Here is a 26,695-nt window from a genome sequence, read left to right as displayed (position 1 = left end):
GCAAGAATCTCCTCTACTTTGAAAAGCTTCACACTCTTTCCAATGAGATCAAAAGGTATGTAATCTCTCCTCTCAAGCTCAATTAGGAAGTCTAAATTCCAACAGCATTTACCCTAAAAAATATTCATCTTTCAACCTCCCTAGTAACCAGCCCAATGCCTCATTTTATAGTTCAGAGGGAAGAAGTTACAGGTCCACCTATGAAGGGATACAGTCCTCCTTCAAAGGGATAAGCTCCTCACATCAAGGGATTAGCTCCTTTAGTTATGGGGTGCATGAACATCAAAGGAGCGAACTTGCCACCTCAAGATTCCCTCTAGAAGCTTCCAGAAATAACCCAAAGTGAGTTTTTAAGAATTTACTTGTGCCTTTTTGACTTTTACAGGGGTCCGCACCCTTTATATAGAAACAGAGCGGGCAAGTCCGTAGGGGACATGACCAAGAGGTGCGGGACCGCAGGTAATGCTAAGAGAAAGTGCGGAACCAAAGTTTTAGAGATTTTCAAGGACTTTCTCTCATTTTTCAAGGCTTGACATGAAGAGCTAAGGTTTAAGAGTTGCATAGGAGGAAAGTATGAGTGGTGATAGACTCACACTGACTGCAAAATGTCATGATGACAATATTTTGTGTAACAGATTGCCCCCTAAAGTGTGAAGTCTGTAATATATAGTATTTGTCATCTAAGAAGAGTGAAGTACTTTATCATTTAGAGGATCATCCTGTGGAGAGCCTAGTTGGAACTTGTAAAAACATTCAATACAATATATATATATATATGCGATCATATAATCGCTGAGGTAGGCATTCCCATACTCAGATCAAAACTGACTAGAAAACTAACTAAACTGCTCTGATATAGGAATGATTCCATAATACATCATAAGTATAGACATATGTAGACACAGTATGGGTGGAGCCATCTATTTATGAATAGTCCACTGTATAATGAATAACAAAATTCCTTGCAGCCTGGATGGTGGAAACTAGATCCAGGGTCTTGATTTCTACTTCCCGAAATAGTACGATTCTATCCATGTGAATGAATGTGTCAAAGTCGAACATGGTAGAAACCACTTGATTACCAGTCAATGATGTAAATTGTTAACAAGTGTGAGAGAAACCACCAGTAATGTCAATGGCTCTCAAAGTACTCAGTACAATCCATGAAATGTGAATAGATGAGTTGATGTTGAACATGTCATGGAATCCTTTGATCGAAGGTCAATGATGCAACCTGTCGTCGAAGGCAAGAAACCTGCCATTGAGGCATGCAGATTCCAAGGTACTGACGATTTATAAATAATGAGCTGAAGTCGATAGAAAGCAATCCGTCGTAGGCAAGCCCACAACACAAAATCATAGATCAAGTTTGAAGAAATATATTTGCAAGGACTAACTCAGGGATGGTCAAGATGGATGACAGATATTTTGCGAATGAATGGTTTATTTGCACTGACCTATTGAACAGATAACGACACTGCAAATGGTTTGGTGACAATTGACCCATAGCTAATACCCAGAAACTGGCTGAAGACTTTCAATATGGTTTGATTAACTGTTAGGCAAAGGATTTCCCAACCCAGGTGAACAAAAATTGTCGTGTTCAAGAGTGGTTGAATGCTTTTCTGAGACACAAAGTATAACAAACAGGTTCATTTTTCTCTCTTTTCCCCCACCATTTTTGGCAAGTACCTCTTTATTTTTGACAAGCTTGAGGAGGATAACATTTTCTTGGTTATAAGCTCATCCTTCGGATGAGTCCAACTTAGTTTAAAATTCGAACCCTAAGAAAGAGTGGTTTGTTCCTGTTTGTAATTGAACAGGTCCTTTACTGTTAAATTTTAACGAGTCTAGTATAGGAGAAACTCGGCATTTTTCAATTTTAGGGAGTCAGAAGAAAAACTTAAGAAAACTCCATGGTTTTGCTTTTTCGTAAATTTGTGTCTCCCAAGCTCGAAAAAGTATAGAATAATACTTGAGAGAACCGCTTGACCATTACGATCAAGGAGTACTTTTCATAATTAGTTTCTCTAATCCGAAAAAGTAAAAAAGTGATCAACGACACGTCGTTTTATAACCAATATCGAATTTGAAACGACAAAAATCCGACAATATTTTCATGTTTATATGGTCAGAAAAGAACTGTAAGTGGACCGTCCTTTTAATTCCGTTTTAACGAGCTTAAAAATAAAAACTCGGCAATCTTTTCATATTTTAGGAGTCAGAAAAGAGCTTAAAGATGACTCTAATGTTTTTTGTTGAAAATGATCAATTTTGCCTAAAAAATCTGATATTCTGCACAAAAACTCAAACATTACTCATACCTGTTTAAAATAAATAAAAATGCATCAAAAAGTTACCTTTTTAAAGTGAAAAATAAACAAATTAAAAACTCATTTATTCAAAAAAGCTTATAAAAAGGGCTTTTGTAAATTCATTTTTATCGTTTGACTTCAGAGTGAGAAAAGAGAGCTTTTGGGTAAGAAGCTTTCTGTGAAGATTGCGGAAAATCCGTCCGTTGGAAACGAAAACCGTCACCTCCAGGTAATCCACATCACTTTAATCTTGCATTTCAACCGTTTGAATTTTGTTTTTAGGTTTCTATTTTGATTTTTAGGAAAAATTTAGTTTAAAAGACTGCTCGCGGGGGTCCGCAGGCACAACATGCGAAAACCTGCGGACCCCGACTTTTTCCTACAAAGGAAAGATCCAGGGGCCCGAACTTGCTATTTGGGAAGAGTGCGGACCTACACACTATCTCTAACTAGAGAGTGTGGACCCCGCGACATAGGTTTTACAACTTCAATTTTTAAATTTCTGCCCAAACAATTTGAATTAAAATGTTCTAATCTACCTTTTCTTCCAATGTAGGATATACACGATGCCCAGTTGGTAGGAACAGGAGCACGAAGATGTGGAACTTTGCCACAATTAATAATCAACCTTCAATAGATGCATTGAAGGCATGCGGGTTATTTAAATTATGGGCCATACCTGGCATGGGGGCCCAAGTAGACTTTTTGCAGTGGGTGGTGGACAGGTGGAATATACAGGACCAGTGTTTCATTATTGGTGGCCACCAGCTCGAAATGGAGCCAGAGGACATTTAATTTTTTACTGGTTTGCCTAGGAGAGGTGAACAATTGACTCTATTCAGGACTAGGCCAGGTGGCCAGTCTGTCGATAGTCTCTGGCTAGAGTTTTGTAACGACCAAACCAAGGACAAAGGGATTGATATCAAAACCATCTCCTGTCCTGAACTCAAAGTGATTGCATTTACTGTCACCAGACTCTGCAGAAGCGTAGCACTGCATGTAGCCACCGGATCCCAAATGCGGATGGTAGTAGTCTGTTATCGAGGCGCCATCTTCAACTGGTGTGAAGCTATATTGGCTAATGTAAAAGGCCAACTGACTAGAGCAAAGAACAGACAACTAAAAAAATTTGGATATGGTTTCTTAGTTGTGAGCTTTGGTCTAGAAAGGGTCCCAAGGTTGGTCCCACAGCATCTTTCCGTTGGAGCTGGACTTCCCCGAGAGCCCAAGCTGATGCGTTGGGTTGCAGTTATGGCCCGTCATCCTGAGGAGTGTTCAGAGGTTGTTCGATTTCCTCCTGAGTATTTTCATTGGTTGGAGAACCAAGTTTTCGTGATTCAGGATTTTCCTTATGCTGGGATGGATTATCATGGTGACCCAGACATGGCTCTTCCACCAGGAGAGCAATGGGATGAATCAGGTAAAATCATTCTCAACATTTTCTAAATTAATTTTTTTATTTGTTTTTAAATCGTCCAAAACTGATAGTAAAAGTTTCAAATGCAGATGTAGGTCCACGGCAACAAGCCACTCTCCGGCCCTATGAGAGGAGACACCCAGATGCAACAGTACCAACCCCACGGGACGAATCTACAGAGACCCTGGCCGAATTGGAAAACCATCTAGAGCGTTTGACAGTAGATACTCTAGAGACTAGCATAGATGACATTCCTCTTAGGTTACAGCGCTATGTGATTAGGGTCCCAGGACCTTTCAGGAGGTTCCTTTGTAGGGTGGCCCGAGTAGTGGTTTCTTATCATGATCATCACCAGTGATAGGATGATTGCCTTTTGTAGACTCATATGAGATTTTTGCCGATCATAAGGTGTTTTTAAACCTATGATCGAAGACGATGTATATTTGACACACTTCTATGCTATGCTATATCACTATTACTGGCTATCTTGTAAAAAATGTTATGGAATGTTTTTAAATTTACTGTTTGATTATTGCAAATGTCTACTTAACATTCGAGAAGCAATTGCATCTGCTAATGTATTTAAATATCTTGGAATATGCTGATATTCAATGTAATCAAATTCACGTTCCAAGAGACGAACTCTCAAAAATAATATTAATAACACTGGATTTCTAATGGCATAAACTTTATTAAGCTGCAATACAATGAGTTCAGAATCTAACCTCACAATCAAACTCCGAATCCCAAATGAAATGGCTTCAGATAATAACTCAATCACTGCACTATACTCTGCAATGTTGTTCGTTGTTTGACCAAGGCTTACCCCATGCATAGATGCCAACTCATCAGAGGGTGAATAGATAACCCAAGCTGCAGAAGAAATGTTCCGTGTATTACGACAAGCACCATTAGCGAAACGAATGTATGTTTGAAGAGACGTCGACATCTGCAATATCAAGAGTAAAATCAAGATAAGCAGGAATAATGACAAAAACACTCTCTAAACTAAGCACACTTTTCTAATCTAAAACACACCAGCTAGAAAGAAAACTAATCTAACTAAAATCTCCACACCCAGATTTAAGCATAATATCTCTTCATATAAAGACCATTTCTGGGCTTACTTAAAGAGACACCGTCAAAATCTACCAATTCATAGGCCCCTTTTGCCAGCTTTCGCTTAACAATATAAGGACCATACCACATAGGTGCGAATTTTCTAGCCCCTAGCTTATCATTTACTTGATCGTATAGTAAGACTAGGTCTCCTTCCGAAAAATTACGAGGTGTAACATTTCGATCATACTGAGCTTTAATTCATTTGGCATGAGTTTTGAGTGCTAGTGCAGCATCACGTCGATTCTCATCTAGCTGAGCCAAGTACAACAAACGTTTCTCCTCTTCGAAAGTGGTTGGAAGTAATTCTACGACTATTTGTAATGACGGGATTTCGTGTTCAATGGGTAACACAACTTCCAAACCGTAAAACAGTTGGAAAGGAGTGAAACCAGTTGATGTTTTTACTGAGGTTTGATATGCCCAAAGCACTGAAAATAACATGTTATTCCAATTCGATCTATGAATCCCAATGATTCGTCAGATCATAATGACTAGAACTTTGTTGATAGCTTCAACCAGACCATTAGATTGTGGGTAATATGGAGTAGAGCTATCTGACGCAGGCCAAGCTGATCTGTTAGTTCAGTCATCATGATGTTTCGAAAATGACGCTCATGATCAGTGATAATCGCTTGTGGAACACCGAATCTAGTAATTATATGATTGAAAACAAAAATTGCAGCAGTTTTGCCGTCTGCCGAAAATGTAGGCATCGCCTCGGCCCACTTGGTAAAATAATCTACTGCAAGGATGATATACGCATGCCCCCCGGCCGATTGAGGGTTACACGTAATAAATTTGATACCCCACTTTGTAAAAGGACCGACAACAATTATAGGGTGGAGAGGAGAAGGTGGAGCACGCATCTTTCGATCAAAAATTTGACAATTGTGGCATTTTCGGACCGCGTAAAGACAATCTTTAAACAAAGACGGCCAGAAATAGCCAACGCGCAATATATTTTGGGCTGTGGCATGCCCAGACATATGACCGCCACATGCTCCAGAGTGACAGTCATTTAGAACCTTTTTAGCTTCCTCATGAGTTAAACAACGTCAGAAAATAGAGTCCGCCCCACGACGATAGAGTGTATCTCCAATGATGTTATATTGTTGGGATTGAAAACGTATTTTCCGACGCTGAGATCGTGAAATTTTAGGCTGAAAAGATTGGGTTTGGAGATAAACTATGATATCTCCATACCATGGATCAAGAGTGCTGATAAGAAACAAGGATTCGTTCACAATGGGCTCTTCTGCCACAGTTTTAGTATCAGCACTTGGGAAGTCACACATCAACTCTGCAAAAACTAAAGATTTCTTTGACTTAGATTTTTCAAATTCCAAGTCAAATTCCTGTAGGATAACAATCCATTTGGAATACTTGCCCCCTAGCAATTGTTTGGTCAAAATATAGATCATAGGGTTACAGTCAGAAATTACAGTAGTTTTGCATAGTAAGATGTAATGACGAAATCTTTGGACAGCTTGAACAACTGCCAAGGCCAATTTCTCCACATGTGAATATTTTAACTCAGTTAGATTCAAAGTTCAACTAAGATAGTAAATCACATGTTCACTACCGAATTCATCTTCCTGAACTAACACCACCCTGATGGTGGAATGAGAGGCGGCGAGATACAAGAAGTAATCTTGGTTGTAGTTGCGAGGATGCAATAACGGTGCATGGGTCAACACGTGTTTTAGTGCATCAAAAGATTTGTCAGCTATCTCATCCCAAAAGAATGGAGTATTCTGTTTCAACAACCTGGTAAAACCCTTTGTTATCTCGGCGTAGTTAGGAATGAATAGATGTAAAAAGTTTGCTTTCCCTTGCAAACTTTGGAGTTGGCGAAGAGTTGAAGGAGGAGGCAATTTTACAATAGCTTCAACCTTCAAGGGATCAACACGAATGCTGGCTTTTGAAACAACAAATCCCAGTAAATGACCCTTTTCTATAGAGAAAACACATTTTTGTGGATTCAACCTAATTCAATAATGCCTACATCTCATAAAGATCGCTCGTAAATGAGTGATATGATCAGCTCTACGTAATCAATGGGAAGGTAAATCATCGAGATAAGGTTTCACAATGTGTTTGATGTCATGAAACGCGTAAGACATATCTCTTTGAAAAGTTGCTTCGGAGTTTTTCAACCCAAAATGTAATTTGCAATAATCAAATGTCCCCCATGGACCAATAAAAGCCGTTTTTGGTTGATCAGCAGGTAGAATGTTGATTTGGTTGTAACCGGAAAAACCTTCCATAAGGGAGAATATTTCACTGCCAGCACAATCATCAACGATTTGATCGATATAGGGAGTTGGGTAATTGTCTTTGGGACAGGCTCGATTAATATCCCTATAATCGATACATATTCTTATCGTTCCTTGCTTTTTGTTAATAGGAACAATATTCGATACCCAATCTGTATTGGATAAATGAAACCTGCTTTAAGTAATTTCTCAACTTCTGCTTTAATAGCAGCAGCTTTTCGCGGGTGGATCTAACACAAACGTTGTCGAACGGGTTTAGCATCCGGGTAAGTTTTGATTTCATGAACAACAATTGCTGGATCAATTCCTGGCATTTCTTCATATGACCATGCAAACATGTCGCAAAATTCTTGAAATAGGGCCTTATATGTTTGAAGTTCATTTTCCATACAAGAGGCACCTATATGAATGTTTTCAACAATTCCAGGTTTAACTGAAATGTCAATAGGAACTGTTCGAGAAATATTTCCCAAATTTAACTCAAAATCAGGATTTTGCAATGGATTCTGTGGTTCCTTGACATAATCAGTAGTAAAAATAGATGAAAAATCATTTTCAAATTGATCAATCTCAGGTAAGAACAAAGATCTATGATGAAGATCTTCCCATAGTAAATCATCAATAGAGAAAATTTCACGAATCTTCTCATTAGTATGAACAAATTCGGAAAAAGTTGTTGAATCTGAGTTTGATGTTGAAAGTGATTCTCCATAGACCACATTCATTAGATCAATTTCGGTTGAATAAGGGTCGGAAAACGACTTTACTGCCTGATACGCAATTTCATAGGGACTCAAAGGCATAGCATCACTAAATGAATCCACCTCAAATTCGGAAGGTATGATCCAAGGATCATCATAAACAATAGTGTTTGATGAAATCATATGAATGGTTGCAGTAGAAGGTGGTACGTTAGGAGGAGGAAAGGAAAAAGTTCCTAGTAAACCAGAATCTTTAACCAATCCTACCCAACATCCTTATAAGGGATAGTTGTTTTGCCGACATGCTGGATACTTTCAAAAGAGGCTGGGTCGGATGAAAAGTAATTTAGCTGATCTATAGTTACGATCTTTCCATTATGAGGAAACTTTATAAGCCGAAAGACCGATGAAACAACAACAGTCATAACATAAGACCAACTGCGACCCAATAGAAGGTTGTAATCTAGAGGGGCATCAACCACTTCCACATCTAGATTAACAGTTTTGCCTTCAACCCCTATAGGTAAATCCTATAGGATGCCAAAAGGATGGAACCCACAGCCATCAAAAGCCTTTAGAATCGTCGGGGATTGATTGAGTGTAGGAGAACCAATCGATCTCCAACATTGGATCGACATAATACACGTTGAAGCTCCCTCATCAATTACAGTCCTAAAGCAAGGTCTGTTTTTGACTAACATTGGAATCTGGAAAACCATTTGATGAGGTAAGCGAGGTGTACTATTTTATAAATCGAAGATTATAAGGTTTGAGTCCTGAATATCAACAGCTCCTATAGCTGACAATAGCAATTTACGCTGTGCTGGACATGATTGCAGCACCTCCAAAGCCGACATTGTTGAAGGGGAAATAACTAAATCTTCAACAATGTTATAGTTCTGAGCAGCTCTTGCATGCGGATTGAAAGCTGACTTTCGAAGTATACCTTTAGCAGGCGGTTTGATTACTAAGTCTGGGTTAGGTTTCTCGATCTATAGTGGATCAGAACCAGGAGTTGAAGTTGATGGGTTCGAATTAGAAGATTCTGCTTCCTTACCACCAACAGGACTTTTACTTCCATAATCTTGTGATCGTGTCGCAATCCTAACATGGGACATCATCATTATGGGTTCTTCTGAGGCATTTGAGGAAGAACCAATCATCTTACTATCTTGACTAGGAAAAGAATCCCCGTTAGTAGTTTCCGTTTTATCTGATTTCTCTTTCGAATTTTGTTTATTTTTCTTCTTCCCCTTCTTTTTATCGCCGGATTTTGATTTGGCCGTAGAGGATCCTACGACATGAATATTGGCAGGAATTTCCATGGAAGAGTCTCCTGTCGTGGAGTCTAGTAAAGTTATGATAGGAGATGAATTCTTTGAAGATTTCTTCTTACTTTTGGTGTTAACTAAACCAATCATACCTTCAGTGGCATGAGACCTTGAAGGAGCTGCAATTATTTGATTTTGTTTCGGAAGGTCGGGGATTTTTTTGTGTAAAGTACCTGACTGCGTATAAATGAGATCAAGGTACTAAGCATGAGAAATTACTTGCTCTTCAGTAACAACTCCTGCCTTAGCTACATCCTCAGTGATTTTAGGTAATAATGATTTAACAAACCATTCTACTAAGATTTGATCCAGAATAAAAACTTTCACTAAACATCGTCGATGTCTCCATTCATGAATATGATCTGAAATATAAGTGGACGTTGACTGTTTTAATGAAGTTAATAATTCTGTGCCATTGTCATATCTGACAGGCAACTGAAAATGAGTTAAGAATGAAGTAGCTAGCTGACTAAAGTTATAAAAAGAGGCTCGCGGTAACTCAATGTACCACTTGGCCGCAAGACCAATCAGAGTGCGTTGAAAAAGACGTAAACGAATTGAATCATCTATAATGGAGTTAGATGCACACCAAAGGTGATAAGTCATCACATGGTTTGATGGATCCTCTCCTGATTTACCTTCAAACTTTGGGATATCATTGGGCAACTTATTCGGCATTGGCGGCCAAAACAGAAGATAATTAATCGGATCGTTCGTAAGGCACAACAAATCATGCAACTCCAAAGTTGCAATGAATGGTAACTGACGATTAGGGTCTCAAAAACCCTGGGTCATAAGACCAGCCCCAAGAGGAGGATATCCAGGATAACTTGGAATTGGAATTGCATTTGGGATATTATATCCTCCCGGAAAACCAGGATTAACCGGACCATACTGGGGTTGTTGAGGTTGCTGATAAGTATATCCAGGGTACGGTTAATATTGATAGACTGTGTTTTGCACAGCAGGACCGAAATGGTACTTTCCCTGGTATGGTTGATAAGTAAATTGAGGTTGACTTGTGACAACCGTACTTGGACCAGGTTGTCCTACAGGCATCTGAACCGAAGTCTGAATTGTAGGTCCAAATTGAGGTAAAGATGCTTGAGGAGTTGATGCAGGAATAGTAGAAACCGGAGCTGCCGATACTCCAGAAGTAGGTGGGGTAGATTGAACAGATGCTGCAGTAGTTGCAACAGTCATTTGAGGTGGAGTTCGAGGCGAACTAGGCCCAGATTGATGAGCTACACCAGGTGCAGAGGTTTGAATAGTAGGCTGGACAGGTTGCTGGGTTGAACCAGAAACTAAAGGTTGTCTAGATTGAGATGACAACTGCACATTCGGTTGCAAGATCTGTTGAGATTGAGATGGATCCCACACCATGTTCATTCCGGGGTATGGACCCATAGAAGGTTGAGCATATTGAGGACCATAACTGGGTTGAGGGTAGGGTTGATAATTCAAAGGTACATTTCTAGCTCCTTGGACAAATGATTGACCTGAAGGTGGTTGGAAACCTTGGGTTGGGTACTGACCTTGAGGTTGATAACCTTGAGGCACGTACTGAAACTGGGGTTGACCTTGAGGTACATATTGATACTGGGGTTGACCTTGAGGTACGTACTGAGTCTGGGGTTGACCTTGAGGAATGTACTGTCCCGAAGGTATGTACTGTCCTTGAGGTTGCCCCCCAGGCGGTAACTGGGTACCTTGAGGTTGCCCCCCAGGTGATAATTGAGTACCTTGAGGTTGCCCCCCAGGCGGTAACTGACTACCTTGAGGTTGCAGATTTGGAATGGTACCTAACATCATAAGAATATATTCTACACTCAATGGTTTAGTTCCATTATTACCAGTTGATAGCCCATGTTCAATGGGTTGAGGAGATGCTCCTGAAAAAGTACCAGTAAGTCACTGATACCCAAAAGGAACAGAAGGACCGCCATACAAAAATGTTTCCGAAGATTGGGAAAACATGGATGACTGTCTCGACATATTCAAAGGAGGATAATAACCTCTAGGTGTTGGATGAAAAGGAACTCGAGGTGGTGAAAAACTGAGACCTGGATTTTCTAAAATGTTGGTCAGTGAAAGATACCAAGCGTCCCTCCTAGGTGGACTGTAAAATATCTATTCACCCTCCCTAAGTTCTATAGTTGGTTGATTTTTAGGGATAGTTATACCTTCTTCCAGACTAACAAGTTCTTCAATAGCAATGAGTCCAGAAGGAAGATTTTGGGTAATGATTCTTCCTACCCTGGGTGAACCAGGACCACTGAAGTTGGAGAAGCAAATCCTGACGATGGAGTAGCAGCAGGTTTAGTTTCAGGTTCAGAAATTTTAGGTTCTTCAGCTAATTCACTAGTAGAAGAAACACTACCAGTAACTTCGGAAAATGAAATTGGTTCGGAAATATACTCTGTTGCTTGAACTTGATAATCAGGATGAACAACTAAAGAAGATTATCTTTCTTCCGGTGACCCAACTCTACTGTCACTAGGAGTTACAAGAGCTCGTAGCCCTTCAAGCTGGCTTGGTGAATACTCAGGAGGTTGCCCCCGAAGTCTACGGGATTGTCTCAGTAATTCAGCCACGATTAAATATTTTAATTACTTCACACGCAAACAAAGAAAAATCTCAATAAAACCACCTAAAGTCTCTAAAGAACCAAACAATTTGAATCACACGCCTAAAAATCTAGGAGTTCAAACCACACACAAACAGTAACTTTCCGTACCGAAAACACTAGTTGGTGATGAAATCCAACGTCGCAAAATTCAATACAGAAATGGCAGTTGGAACAGTTACCCCGACAACCTGCTTAATGAAACAGACTGGCACAAGTTTCTTCACTAAACCGTCTCGAGTGAAGAGAACCCCCCAGAGAGTCCAAGTGAGTCTAGTCGACATCTGCTCCAGGTACAGTGGGATCTTCCCTCCACCGTCACCTTAGGAAAGAATCCTATAGATTATGGTCACTATGGTTACCAACAAAAACAAATATACCTGGGGGAATAGTCTGTGATCCGATACACACGCAAGGGCAGAGTAAAAAAGTTCAATCCCCTTGAAGGCTCCTTGACATAATCCAAGGTTTACCAACAAGTGACCCCAGTCTCCTCGACAATGGTCAATCCGAGGTTTATCGTTTTTAATACGTGTATATCTTCTATCGTTCCCAATGAGGAAGGATTGATTACCCCATTGGTTCGGATATGATCTCGTGCTTGACTCCTTTAAGAGGAGCTTCCCAGAGCATAGATGTAACAATTGGAATTTATCTCCTACCGCAAGATATAGCTACTTGTTTTTTTTAACTATCTTGGAGAGTTAATTACTCTCTACTCAAAGATACTAGCTGAAGCTATGTTGGTGATAAAGAGCCCTAGAAATAAAAAGATTGCTAGATAAATTTTACTTTAAGCGTTATTTTTATTGGTTGTTCCTTAGGTCAAAAGGTATGGAGATGAAACTTTATGGTGTGAAGACTCGACTCCGAAACACTAAAAATGCACCAAAGATGATAAACAATCCTTTTTCTTCAATGAATTTCTAGCTAAAGAAAGAGTTGAGAATGCAATTGCTTGAAAAACAAATCTTTCCTTGACATATAAATGAAAAGAAAAACTTTTTTTTCTTTTCCAACAAACTCAAAAACGAGACTACTAATTATGCTCACGAAAAATATCCCTTTCTTTTCAATACTCAAAAACTACAAAAACAATTTCTTTTCAAAAGAGATTTTAAAATTTCTAAAAAACACTCAAAACTGTAAAAAATCTAATCTTGAGATCTACAACTTCTAAAAATCTAGTTAAAGTAAAAGCTTACAAAATTTCTTTTCGAGGACGTTTTACTTAGTTATTCAGCAAACTAAGGACTAATTTGTTTAGAATAACAAATTAATCAAAAAACAACCAGCTTATGTTTTCTTTTTAAAAATGAAATTCAAAACTTTCAAAACAAGTTCTTTCAAAGCTTTGCAAAGAGAAAATGAGACCTATTCCTCACCAAAGGTAGATTTCACAAATCGGTCAGACTCATTAAGAAGACCAAAAATACCAGGGTAATCTGAGGTTTCTTAGGCTTCTAATCTCTGAGTTACTACAAAGACCAAACGAAAATCAAACCAGGCACGCAAAACTTCTAGAAAATCACCTAAAACCAAAATGCCAATGGAACTCACCTACAAGAAGTTTTTGACAAGACACATGCAGATCTGGGCAGAGGCTAAAAAACGTAAACAAATCCTAAGTTAATCTGGATGAAAAGATTTTAGGTTTTTCAAAAAATTGACAGGGTCCGCAGGCCTCCAGTATAACCAGGTGCGGTACCGCTCTGTGTAGTAAAGCAACAGTGCGGGGATGTCTGCACTGTGTTACAAACAGAACGTGCGGTCCTCTTTCAAAAGCGTGAAAAACAAAAAACAATTCAAAATCTAAAAAACTACCCAATCCCACACACATCAAGCAAAAACCAGAAACAGAGAAAAAGTTTCTCAAGTCAAAGTAAAAGTAAAGGCAAAAATAAAAATTCAAGTCCCCAGTGGAGTCGCCATTTTGTTAGCCGAATAAATCGTTCTTGCGGACAAGACCGATCTCCCTAGTATCAACTGATATCTAGCGACAAGAAAAACAAGCAAATCTACCTTTCTCTAAATATTGCGATTCATAAATAAAAACCAGGAGGTGTTTTAGACCCTACCTTAAGTCCAACTCTAGTTTGTGGCAGCCACGCTTCGACCGTCTGAATGAGTTTCCTTTTAAGAACTTGCAAACACAAACAAGCACACATCAAATAACACTTGCATAGCCAATTTAATAAATCATATTCATCATGGTGATCAAAGAATCCATGAAATAAACCATAAGGGACAGCTTATTGAGAAAAATAAACTTGATTGTATTAACTTTAAACAAAGAAGAACTTTACAACCTTGGTGCCTTGATGTTGTACAAGCTCCTCCCAGGGTCCAAGCAAGAATCTCCTCTACTTTGACAAGCTTCACATTCTTCCCAATGAGATCAAAAGGTATGTAATGTCTCCTCTCAAGCTCAATTAGGAAGTCTAAATTCCAACAACATTTACCGTCAAAAATATTCAGCTTTCAACCTCCCTATTAACCATCCCAATGCTTCATTTTATAGTGTAGAGGGAAGAAGTTACAGGTCCACCTATGAAGGGATAGAGTGCTCCTTCAAAGGGATAAGCTCCTCACATCAAGGGATTAGCTCCTTTAGTTATGGGGTGCATGACCATCAAATGAGCGAACTTGCCACCTCAAGATTTCCTCTAGAAGCTTCCAGAAATAACCCAAAGTGAGTTTTTAAGAATGTACTTGCGCCTTTTTGACTTTTACGGGGGTCCGCACCCTTTATACAGAAACAGAGCGGGCAGGTCCGCAGGGGACATGACCAAGAGGTGCGGGACCGCAGGTAATGCTAAGAGAAAGTGCGGAACCATAGTTTTAGAGATTTTCAAGGACTTTCTCTCATTTTTCAAGGCTTGACATGAAGATCTGAGGTTTAAGACTTGCATAGGAGGAAAGTATGAGTGGTGATAGACTCACACTGACTGTAAAATGTCATGGTGACTATATTTTCTGTAACAGATGTAGTATTTTGAGTTCAGTTTTGTGTTCTGGTTACAGTGATCTCACTTTGATATTTGAATTAAGTTGGTGTTTTCTTAAGTTGGTCTACAAATTGTGATGTATTAAATCAGGTGGATTTAGTATGAAAATTTATGAAACATGGTCCATGGATGTCGCTGAGGATTGGAGCCTTCATTGAGGAAGTCGAAGCTTCCTGCGAATAGTAGTTGGTAATCAGATTAGGGGGTTAGATCTCCCTTCCAGTAGGAGTTGGAGAATGAGTGAAGGTTGTAGCCTTCAGCAGGTGGGTGCCTGCATATTGACATGAGTCTGCACCAGTACAAGAATGTAAGAAGTTTTTGATATTAATAAGTTTGAAGACTGAGACAACAACAATGGTGGTTTTCTCGCACATTGGGTTTCCACCTTAAATCTTGGTGTTCATGTGTGTTGATTATGTGTGATACCTTATTCTTTTCTTATTGCACCTGTTTACATCTTATCAAATTCCTGATAATTCTCTTACATTCTAGTTCAAGTTTAACAGATAAATAATTAGTTGTTTTACAAGTCTACTAAGCATACGCTAGTTTTTTTTACAAAAATTGCATACATACGCGAGTTAGGTTCAGTAAAGTCACGTATACATTTCAGAAAAGAAAATTATTATTTTGATATTTTAAAATATTGATTCACCCCCCCGTCTCAATATTTTTCCCAACATAGAGTTGTTACGTGACGAAGATGTTGATGCTTCACAAAGCAAAACTTCAATATTAGAAGAATCCTTGCCTTTCAAACAGAAGAGGTTGAATAATACGAATGCACTCTCTCCTAATGATAATATATAGCTTAAAGAATGAAAATTTCCCTCCAAAGTTTCCCTCTAACAAAATTTTCTCAAAAAGTTTCCCTCCAAAAGTTTCTTCTACAATATTGAAAAATTTTAACTAAAATTTTCTCATGAAATTAATCTTTTAAACTAAATATTTAAATAAAATTTTAAACTAAATCTTTTACCTAAATTAATATTTTTCTTAAACTATATAGAAATTACTAAACAATTGAATATTTTGAATATATATTTTTTAATTATATCTTCTATGACACATTTAAAATAAATTACTATATCACCATAATGTGATTTATATGTTACATTATTATCATAAAAAAATGAATACCACATTCACCATGCAGTAAAATAATTTTTGTAATTTCCGCTATATCATAAATTACTATATCGCCATAACATGATTTATATGTTAAGTTTTTATAAAAAAAAATTAATATCACATTCACCATGCGGAAAAACAATTCCATAATTTCTGTTATATCGTAAATTTCATTATCGATATTCCTCACATCACATCAAGGCTTTTCAAGGTTTGCTAAAAGACTTGGAGCGATTTTGTGGAGCAACTACATTGTTATTGACAACACAACAATGAAAGGTTATCGCATTTGAAAGGTTAGTTTCCCTTTTGTTGAGTGCAGGTCTTAAACTCCCATAGATTTACTAGTAGTTATGTGTTAGTTGGGTTGTTATCTTCACGTAAAATACCAGACAAAAAAACATTTGAGTGAAAATGAACTTAACATTTTATTAACGAAATTTAGATTTCGTTTAGAAATTAAAAATTGACATGAGCCAGGCTTACCTGATAGTCCCCTGGCAGGTAGTAGACCACTTTGTTATTAGTGAGTACGGTGGGCCCACTCATGGGCTTCTCGGTTGTGGTAGTGCTTTCCAGGGGAAGAGAGGCCTCCTGGTAGTCTAGGGGCCGATGCATGCCCAGACGTGGGCATGCCTGTTATAGACATATTTGGGCACTGTAACCCCAATATTATATGTTGATAAACCAAGGACTCTTTAACCCCTAAAAGTGTTGTTTCATACCCTAAAGGATCATGGTCAACTGATTACATCATTCCCCAAAAGTTCCACCTGAAAAACCACTCAGAACTGGCCAAAACTGGACCATATTGACTGCTCCACTGTTAGGGTGTGATGCATACTGACTCCTACACTAGCCAGGTGCGATGCATACTGAAGAAGCCTTCTGTGGGGTGTGATGAGTGAGAATGGACAAATGTCTGAGACAGTTTACTAAGTGGATGCTCATGGAATCTTCTAGAAACTTCTCCTATGACACTTGCCTCTCTGAATTCACCTAGGGATGAGTAAGAGATCCAAGAAATCTCCAAGTGGAACCAAGAACAACAAGTGGAATGACACTAATCAAAAACCCAGAGATGACTCACACCCTTGCAGACATCTATAAATGGATCCCTCATCTGAGAGATCTAAAGGGCTGAAATTTTGTAATTTGTAAGGAAGTGCTAATAGTTTGTCTTTGAGAAAGAGCATTGTATTGTTGGGTGATTTTGCTTTTCATGAGGTGAAGAGGGCTTTGATGTTGGGAGGATGATGCGGGATCAGATAGCTGGGTTGTAATTCTCACTTCTATTTTAATAAAGTTCTTTGAGTTTTCCTCCATACAATTGTGTATTTGTGAATCTTGTTATCTGTGAATGCTACTGTATGTTCAATGTATTTCTGATTCTGCATTGTTTATGATATAATAGATCGAGACGCTTTGATGGTGTTTTGTTACTTTGTTTCTACCGGTATTCTCTAAGCGGGACAAGTAGGAGAGGAGTTGCAAGCTCTATCAAGGGGGAGAGAAATGAAGCAAGGAGTCAAGCAGAAGATCAATGTTGGTCCCTTTGCTTCTCTCTTATCTATCATACATAGAGGAAATCACAAATTGCTTTGATTGTTTGTTTCTAGGGTAGCTGCTAATCCTAGTGGGGTTAGTAGATGAAAAAGACACTAGTTTTCCTGGAAAAAAAATGGCGACTCCACTGGGGAGCGAATAGTTTGTTTGTTTATTGTTGATTGTTTGTTTTATAAACTATAGACAGAGCCTAAAGTTAGCCAGATAGCCTTTGACCTGCTCTTGCTCTACAATTGCATAGTAGATGAATGCTGCTCCAGTCAATCTCCAGTTTGGTTTATGAATTGAACATCTGACTTACAAGCATTCTAGATGCCCTTTTGGTAGCTCAGTAACCTTTCAAGATCATACCTCTGTGCTTTGCTCTTTACTGTCCATCATAGCTCAGCTTAGATAACTGAAATCAGGTGCAAATTTGAGCCAAAACCCACTTCAGTTGCGATCTCTGGCCCATCGCACTGTCTGTCATTGTCAACCAGTATGCATCGCACTTCCCAAGTGTAGCAAGTGAAATTCATACTTGTTTATATGAAGCATAGGTGTGATGACTGACTGAACCTATTTCTCTCCTTGAAATTTGGGTTTTTTGTCCTTGTTTTCAGTTCTGTTTAGTTGATTTGTTTCTTATGAATAGTGTCTCATTACTGAAGCCTACTTGCATTACATAGATCAACTTCCATTTATTAGGATTAGTAAATGTTTTTGTGTATTTGTCCATAATTTACAATCCTTTGTTGAAAAGTTGCTTAAATTGATCTATCGTTTTGGTACAAAAAGTGTCGTAACTATCGTTTTGTGTCGAAAAGAGAAGTGTTGTGAAGTCTTCCTTCTTTGGATAGTCGATTGAACATTTTGTCATGTGTTACACAAAATATTGTCACCATGACATTTTGCAGTCAGTGTGAGTCTATCACCACTCATACTTTCCTCCTATGCAAGTCTTAAACCTCAGCTCTTCATGTCAAGCCTTGAAAAATGAGAGAAAGTCCTTGAAAATCTCTAAAACTCTGGTTCCGCACTTTCTCTTAGCATTACCTGCGGTCCCGCACCTCTTGGTCATGTCCCCTGCAGACCTGCCCGCTTTGTTTTGTATAAAGGGTGTGGACCCCTGTAAAAGTAAAAAAGGTGCAAGTACATTCTTAAAAACTCACTTTGGGTTATTTCTGGAAGCTTCTAGAGGGAATCTTGAGGTGGCAAGTTCGCTCCTTTGATGTTCATGCACCCCATAACTAAAGGAGTCAATCCCTTGATGTGAGGAGCTTATCCCTTTGAAGGAGGACTCTATCCCTTCATAGGTGGACCTGTAACTTCCTCCCTCTGCACTATAACATGAGGCATTGGGCTGGTTACTAGGGAGGTTGAAAGCTGAATATTTTTTAGGGTAAATGTTGTTGGAATTTAGACTTCATAATTGAGCTTGAGAGGAGAGATTACATACCTTTTGATCTCATTGGGAAGAGTTTGAAGCTTGTCAAAGTAGAGGAGATTCTTGCTTGGACCCTGGGAGGACCTTGTACAACATCAAGGCACCAAGGTTGTAAAGTTCTTCCTTGTTTAAAGTTAATACAATCAAGTTTATTTTTCTCAATAAGCTGTCTCTTATGGTTTATTTCATGGATTCCTTGATCACCATGATGAATATGATTTATTATATTGGCTATGCAGGTGTTATTTGATGTGTGCTTGTTTGTGTTTGCAGGTTCTTAAAAGGAAACTCATTCAAACGGTCGAAGCGTGGTACAACAAACTAGCGTTGGACTTAAGGTAGGGTCTAAAACACCTCTTCGTTTTTATTTATGAATCACAATATTTAGAGAAAGGTAGATTTGCTTGTTTTACTTGTCGCAAGATATCAGTTGATACTAGGGAGATCGGTCTTGTCCGCAAGAATGATTTATCTGGCCGACATCATGTATTTGATTTGATTTGTTAATATTTGAAGTGTCGAAAGCATTTTCTATTCGAAATTGAAAAGTGTCGTTTAGTCTTCCTTTCTATTTTGAAAAAGAAATTGTCGAAATGTTGCTTTGAGTAAAAATATTTCAGATCTTTACTACATTTAGTTTTCTTTTTGGAATTTTCACATTAAAGAGAACAAAAACAAATACATGCATTTGCATTTTCATTTAGACTGTGTGCGAAAAATGATTTAGGAAAAGTGCATTTAGTGTGTGTTGTTTGCTCTTTGTTTGAAAGAATCATAATCTTCTTTCCTTAGTAGCTAGGATTTTCATTGCTAAAAATAAACAACGATTGTTTATCATTGTAGATTGCATTTTTAGGAATTTTACATCTACATCATGCAGTGAACCATTGAAAGGCAAACTTCTAAGCAAGATCAACTCTAAAATAAATTTCAATGAACTTAACAACGCTTTGGAACCTAATGCAACACATCTAGAGGTCTAGGCTAGAGACGTGTTCCGACATCGTAAAATCTAGTAACTATCATTTTCATTGAAGGTTGGGTGATTCCTCCTCTTTGATACGACAAGTGCTAGCACAAACTTGTGCTCCCCGTACCGTAGAGTATATATTGGGAGACCACAATAGGTTTATATCCTTTATACATAGGAAGTCATGTCTACCGCCCTATTGATCACAATGCACTGAACACAGCATTAAGGAAGATTGACTGCCGTACATAAGTCCTTGGTAATTTCTCTTTAATTTATCACCAAGGTGTATTTTGCAGTTTTGCAATTGGTTTTGTAATCCCTCTGCCTAGATTTCCAAATTAGTCACTTTCGTTCCTTTTCAACTCCTTAAAAGAAAAGGTCCATCTGAGAAATTGTCACTTCATGCTCGTTAAAAATCGAAGGGGACTAGAGTCATCTTTAGCTTTTTCTCGACTCTTAAAAATTGAAAAAGCAAAGTTGTGTCAAAGCGTCATTAAAATTTATTAAATTTGGAATAACATCCTTGTTTCCTTCGTCGATCTTAGGTTGAGATAATGGAGTCCACCAATCAAGGAATCCCTCTCCAGGGGAATCCTAGTCCCTTTACTTCTTGGGGAAATATCGGTGCTCCTCATATGGCCACATTGTCTCTACCAGGTTTGAATATTGGCCAGCCAGTATGGTTGTTCTCAACCTCTGTGGTTCAAAATAACGTGATTCCTCAGCAATCGAATCAGCATCGAGTTGATACTAAAGTTGACCCTTCACCTTCTTCTTTGTTTATTTGTCCCTCCCCTTCTTCATCTTCGCTTGGTGAAAATAGTGATGCTAGTAACCAAGTTCCTGAGAAGAAGAAGAAAGGGAAGGAGAAGAATAAGAAATCAGTTAAGTAAGGGGGAAACCATGAATCATCTGGTGAAAATCTACACACTAAATCTCCCAAATTTCCTTACATAATTTGTAGGGGAGACCATTTTCATCAAGAATGTCTGTGCATCCCTCAAATCTTGAGCAAATGGTCCCCTTGTTCGCACCATCCGGTGTCATCAACCTTTGGTGATCATGTTGACAGTACACCATCAACTAGTAATAGTGAAGTTCATGGACAGAAAGGAAAGGTCAAAATTCCATGTGGATTATGTGAAGGGGACCATCACCTTCCCCGTTGTCCCTTTTTGGATGAGGCCAAAAGAGTCTTGCGTAACCATCTTGCTTCACTGCAGCGACTTCCATCTGGATACAAGAAACTCACCTCAAGTCCTTTACTAGTTGAAAATCTGACTGACATAACTCAACTGTCGGTCGAAACACCTATCGTTGAAAGTGAATCTTCTGAGTCCATACTGGACCAAAGTCAACAGGCCGAGATGGCAGTCAACCCAGTCTTGCCTTCAGAAGGTCCACCTTCAGATGATATCATTCCCAAAGAGAGTGAGAACGATACTGTTCAAATTCTTGTTGTTACTTCAGAGTCCAATGAACTTGGGGGCAATCCGCCTGTTCCTTCACAACAGGAAGAGAATCTCCCAATTCCCGCAACTCAAGGGGTTAATTCAACCGTTTATTCGGTACCCCCTCCAAGTACTATTGTTACTTCCTTTGATTGGAATCGACTAGAAAGATCTTGCCTTCCTTCTAATGTACCATTCTGAATCATAGTACAAGTTTACAAAATGATCGTGTCTAGCACTATCATAGATGAAGGGGCTTCAGTGAGTATCCTTTCCTCAAATGTGTGGAAAGTGCTTGGTTCACCATCGCTTATGCCCATTATGCAGAATTTGTCAGGCTTTAACAAAGGAACCACTTGACCGTTAGGGGTCCTTCCTAAGCTGTCGATAACTTTGAGAAGGAAAATCGTTCACTTGAACATGATGGTAGTCCAAGGACCGTTAGATTACAATCTACTCCTCAGACGTGACTATGCTTACAACATGGAAGCTATTGTTTCAATACTCTTTTGAGTGATGTGTTTCCCGCATGAAGGAAAAATTGTCACTGTTGACTAGCTTTCATTTTTCGGTTCAAACATAGCTTCAAGTCAAACATCATCCTAAATGGTCCTTTTGCGTCGATAATGTCTCTTCAAACTTCATTCCATCCACCTAATTACTACGAGTAGTTCGGTGAATGTAATGAAGCTTAGAGGGCATGCACCCTTGTCCATTTGGCGAATGAACCCAGTTGAAAAGATGGGTTTCCCTATAGGTTATGTGATTGGAAGTGTTATCTCACACCATTCACCTTTGTCTATTTGATGGACAAAGCCAAGGGAGTATTTCGTCAGCTCTATTGACAAAACAATCCTGTTGAACCATAGTGACTTCCATATGGTTACCTGGAGACTCTCCTTTTCTCGATGCTTGGGGGCATGCAAACCTTTTTATGCGAGCTAAAAACGACCAATTTCATTTTTAGCTTTTTAGTTTTTTTTAGCTTTTTAGCTTTTTAGTTTTTTTTCAACTTCTTAGGTTAGGTGATTGGTCTGATCCACCATTCACCTTTGTTTGCGCTGCAAACGAAGCAAAGGAAGTGTTTGAACCATTCTACGGACGAAACCATCCTACCTAACCTCAGTAGTTCCTTAGCTTTATAGTTTTTCTAGCTTTTTTGTTTGGTCATTCCTAGCTTACATAAAAAGGAAAATGAGCAATGTTATCATATGGTTCAAACTCATTAAAAAATAAACCTACCATTGAGCATATGTTCCCCCAGAGTTCAAGCTCATTAAAAAATGAACCCACCTTTGGTAAATAACCCTTGTGATCGCAATTATATCATCCTTTTGAACCTTGGTTGTGTTCCTTCCATCACCTCCATTCTTTTGGCCGATCATACGCTTCCACTTGATTGTTTACCATTTTGAGGAAAAGTTGTAATGAGTGGTCTTGTTAGCCACCCTCTTCACATCACCATGTTTTGAGAAGTTCCAAGCTTATCTGGAACCAGTTGCTACCCTGAAACACCACTCGTTCCTCAAAACCGAGTCTCCTTTAAACTCTTTTCAGACTCGTTAAATATGAAAATATTGTCGAGCTATTGGCCTTTCCAGCTTGCTAAAGTGATTGGAAGTGCCATCCCTCCTGTATATTTTTAACTTTTTGGACCTGAGGGATTATCTCATGAAAAATTTCAAGTGCTTGTCTTTTTCGGCTCGCTAAAGTGATCGGAAAAGTCATCCCTTTTGTATTATTTTAATATTTTTCGGACTTAAGGGATTATGCTACGAAAAATAACTGCTGGAGTTTCCTTTTCGTCCTTTTTCAAACTCTCTAAACATGAAAAGGACCAAGTAATCTTTGTCATTAAACTCGTTAAAACAATAGCGACAAACTTGTCCACCCAGACAAGAACGAGTTTCACTGTCATTAGACTTGCTAAAACATACCGATAGGTTTTCGCGAAGGGAAAATTATAGAACAAGCATATGTTATCCTCCTCAAGCTTGACAAAAATAAAGAGGTACCAGTCAGCAATGACTGGGGAAAAAGGGAAGAAAAATTGAAGAATTTTATTGGTAGCAGGTCGCTCTTGAACATGTTTCTTTCACTCCATCACCATGATTGAGTCGGGTTGGGTTATTCCGTTCACCAGTCATATCACCATTGGTCCTCCATACCATCCATCTTTTGTGGTTAACGCTACCAATCCATCTCAGTGTTGCTGATATGTTCAAGAGAAGTCATTCAGAGAATTCACCATCCAGTGAATGCCTCATCCACTACAATACCTTCACCCTCCATTTTTCATGACCACCATTCCTGAACCTTGTATCATCAAATCGTTTTCACCTCTAGAAAATCATTTGCTTCATTTCATGTCATAGATGTGGGATACTTTAAGGCCCTCCTATGATGGGTCACTTCTTGTCGACATCAGCTCATTATCCAAGAAGTTGACTTAGAAATGCCTCAATGGAAAGTTTCTCACTTCTGGCGACAGGTTTACATCAATGGCCTTCAATCTAAAGATTTTGTGTGGTGTTCGACATCAGATCATATACTCACACCACGTGATTTGTACTATAGTACCTTGAGGGTCATTATCATTATTGGTGATTCCTCTCGTGCCTGTTAACAACTTACATTATTGGCTTGTAATCAGGCGATGTCTTTCCATGTTCGACTTCAGGACATATTTCACATGGATCGACTTGTACATCGGGCGAAGATTGAACGAGTTTAAAGACCCCGGATCTAGTTTCATCCATCCGGGCTACGATATATTTAGGAATATAAAGACATCAAATGTACATAGAAGCTACACAGATGATCATCCAATATAGGGATGATGACTCTACATGTAGAGAATCACCAGTCTGCAACTGCAGACGATTATCTGTCTTATGTACATGAAAATGAATTTATAAAGCTGAGCATGGGAATGTCTGCCTTAGCTAGATCATGAAAATAATATGATGATGATGTATTGTACTGTATCTTATACAGGTCACCTTCCAGTTCGAATACCTCGGATCCTCATGATAAAGCATTTCACCTGATATCAAAAGATTTACGACTTCATGCTTTAGGGAGCGACCGTTATAGACATATTTGGGCATTGCAACCCCAATCTTATATGTTGATAAACCAAGGGCTCTTTAACCCATAAAAGTTTTGTTTTATACCCTAAAGGATCATGGTCAACTAATTACATCATTCCCCAAAAGTTCCACCCAAAAAACCACTCAGAACTGGCCAAAACTGGACCATACTTACTGCTCCACTGTCAGGGTGCGATGCATACTGACTCCTACACTAGCTAGGTGTGATGCATACTGACTCCTACACTAGCCAGGTGCGATGCATACTGAAGAAGCCTTCTGTGGGTTGTGATGAGTGAGAATGGACAAATGTCCGAGACAGTTTGCTAAGTGGATGCTCATGGAATCTTCTAGAAACTTCTCCTATGACACTTGCCTCTCTGAAATTTCCCAGGGATGAGTAAGAGATCCAAGAAATATCCAAGTGGAATGACACTAATAAAAAACCCAGAAATGACTCACACCCTTGTAGACATCTATAAATGGATCCCTCATCTAAGAGATCTAAAGGGCTGAAATTTTGTAATTTGTAAGGAAGTGTTGATAGTTTGTCTTTGAGAAAGAGCATTGTATTGTTGGGTGATTTTTCTTTTCATGAGGTGAAGAGGGCTTTCATGCTAGGAGGATGATGCTGGATCAGACAGCTGGGTTGTAATTCTCCCTTCTATTTTAATAAAGTTCTTTGAGTTTTCCTCCATACAATCATGTATTTGTGAATCTTGTTATTTGTGAATGCTATTGTATGTTCATTGTATTTCTGATACTACATTGTTTATGATATAATAGATCAAGATGCTTTGATGGTGTTTTGTTACTTTGTTTCTACAGGTATTATCTAAGTGGGACAAGTAGGAGAGGAGTTGCAAGCTCTATCAAGGGGGAGAGAAATCAAGCAAGGAGTCAAGCGGAAGATCTAGGTTGGTCCCTTTGCTTCTCTCTTATCTATCATACATAGAGAAAATCACAAAGTGCTTTGATTGTTTGTTTCTAGGATAGCTTCCAATTCTAGTGGGGCTAGCAGATCGAAAAGACACTAGCTTTCCCAGAAACAATGCTCGCCCGCGACATGACAACATGCAATACACCACCCAGGGACGACAACGTGCAGCATGGTCAGGCACGCCCTTGATGACACCCACCCCCGCAGCCCAGCCTGCCCAGAGGTGAGGTCGATTATGAGAATCAGCCTCACCCCTGAGTGGGCTCGGCTACAGGGGTGGGTGTTTCCGCCAAGCGTCCATGCGGCCCAACCCACCCAAGGTTTAGGAAAATTCTAAGAATCGGCCTCACCCCTAGGCGAGCTGTGATGTGGGGGTGGGTGCCTTCACCAGGCACACCCAACCGTGGGTGTGCCTGGCCTGAGAAAAATGAAAAATGCCCCCCTGGCCTACCAATGGGTCAATTCCCAGAATCGACCCCCGATCAGCCAGGGGGCGATTTTGAGAATCCGCCCCTTGGCAGGTCACGTGGCGATTTTGAGAATCGACCCTGGTGGTGCAGGTGGTTAATTCTGGGAACCGACCCTCGACAGGCTAGGGGGCGATTCTGGGAATCGGTCCCTTGGCAAGCCAAAGTTCCTTTTTTCCGCAGGTGGGAATGCCCGCCCACATGCACAGGCATGACACGACACTAAGACACAATGGCCCTTAGCATGCAAGGTGCTGATTCAGAGAATTGGCCCCTTGGCATGCATGGGGGCTGATTTTGAGAATCATCTCCTTGGCATGTAGGGGGGTTATTCTTAGAATCGGCCCCTTGGCATGTAGGGGGGTGATTCCTGCCTGAATCGGCCCCTGACTTGCCAAGGGTCCAAGGACAAATGAAAAAATAAATATTTTTTTCTAAGGAACGGAATTTTTTTTTTGTTCGCTAAATGAACCTAACATCCAACTTGTCTTGGGGGTTGATGTGCATGTTTTTGGTCTTTTTTCGTTTTTAGATTTTGTTTCATTTTGTTTTATTACTTAAGTTATTGATTTTTGTGTAATTTACTGATTTATACATATGTGTATATTTTTTGCAGGAAAATGGCATCAAGGAATATTTTTGTGAATCTTTCTGGACTAAAGACTGCTAAAACTAGAGGTGGATCCTAAACAAATATTCTTGAATGAAACAAACTTGAGCTAATAACTACAAATATATCAAGTGCCTCAAAGGATAAGAAGTTGATTTCTTACTGGAAGAAATCACAAGAAGTGAAGCATAAAGAGCATATATGGCTTGTGAAAGATAGAAAATGCGAACAACATATGAAGAT

Source organism: Pinus tabuliformis, chromosome 2_2, assembly GCF_031772625.1.
Source record: "Pinus tabuliformis cultivar Carrire ecotype Pingquan chromosome 2_2, CPIR1, whole genome shotgun sequence".
In the NCBI taxonomy this organism is placed as follows: Eukaryota; Viridiplantae; Streptophyta; class Pinopsida; order Pinales; family Pinaceae; genus Pinus; species Pinus tabuliformis.
This window is presented reverse-complemented; position numbering follows the sequence as displayed.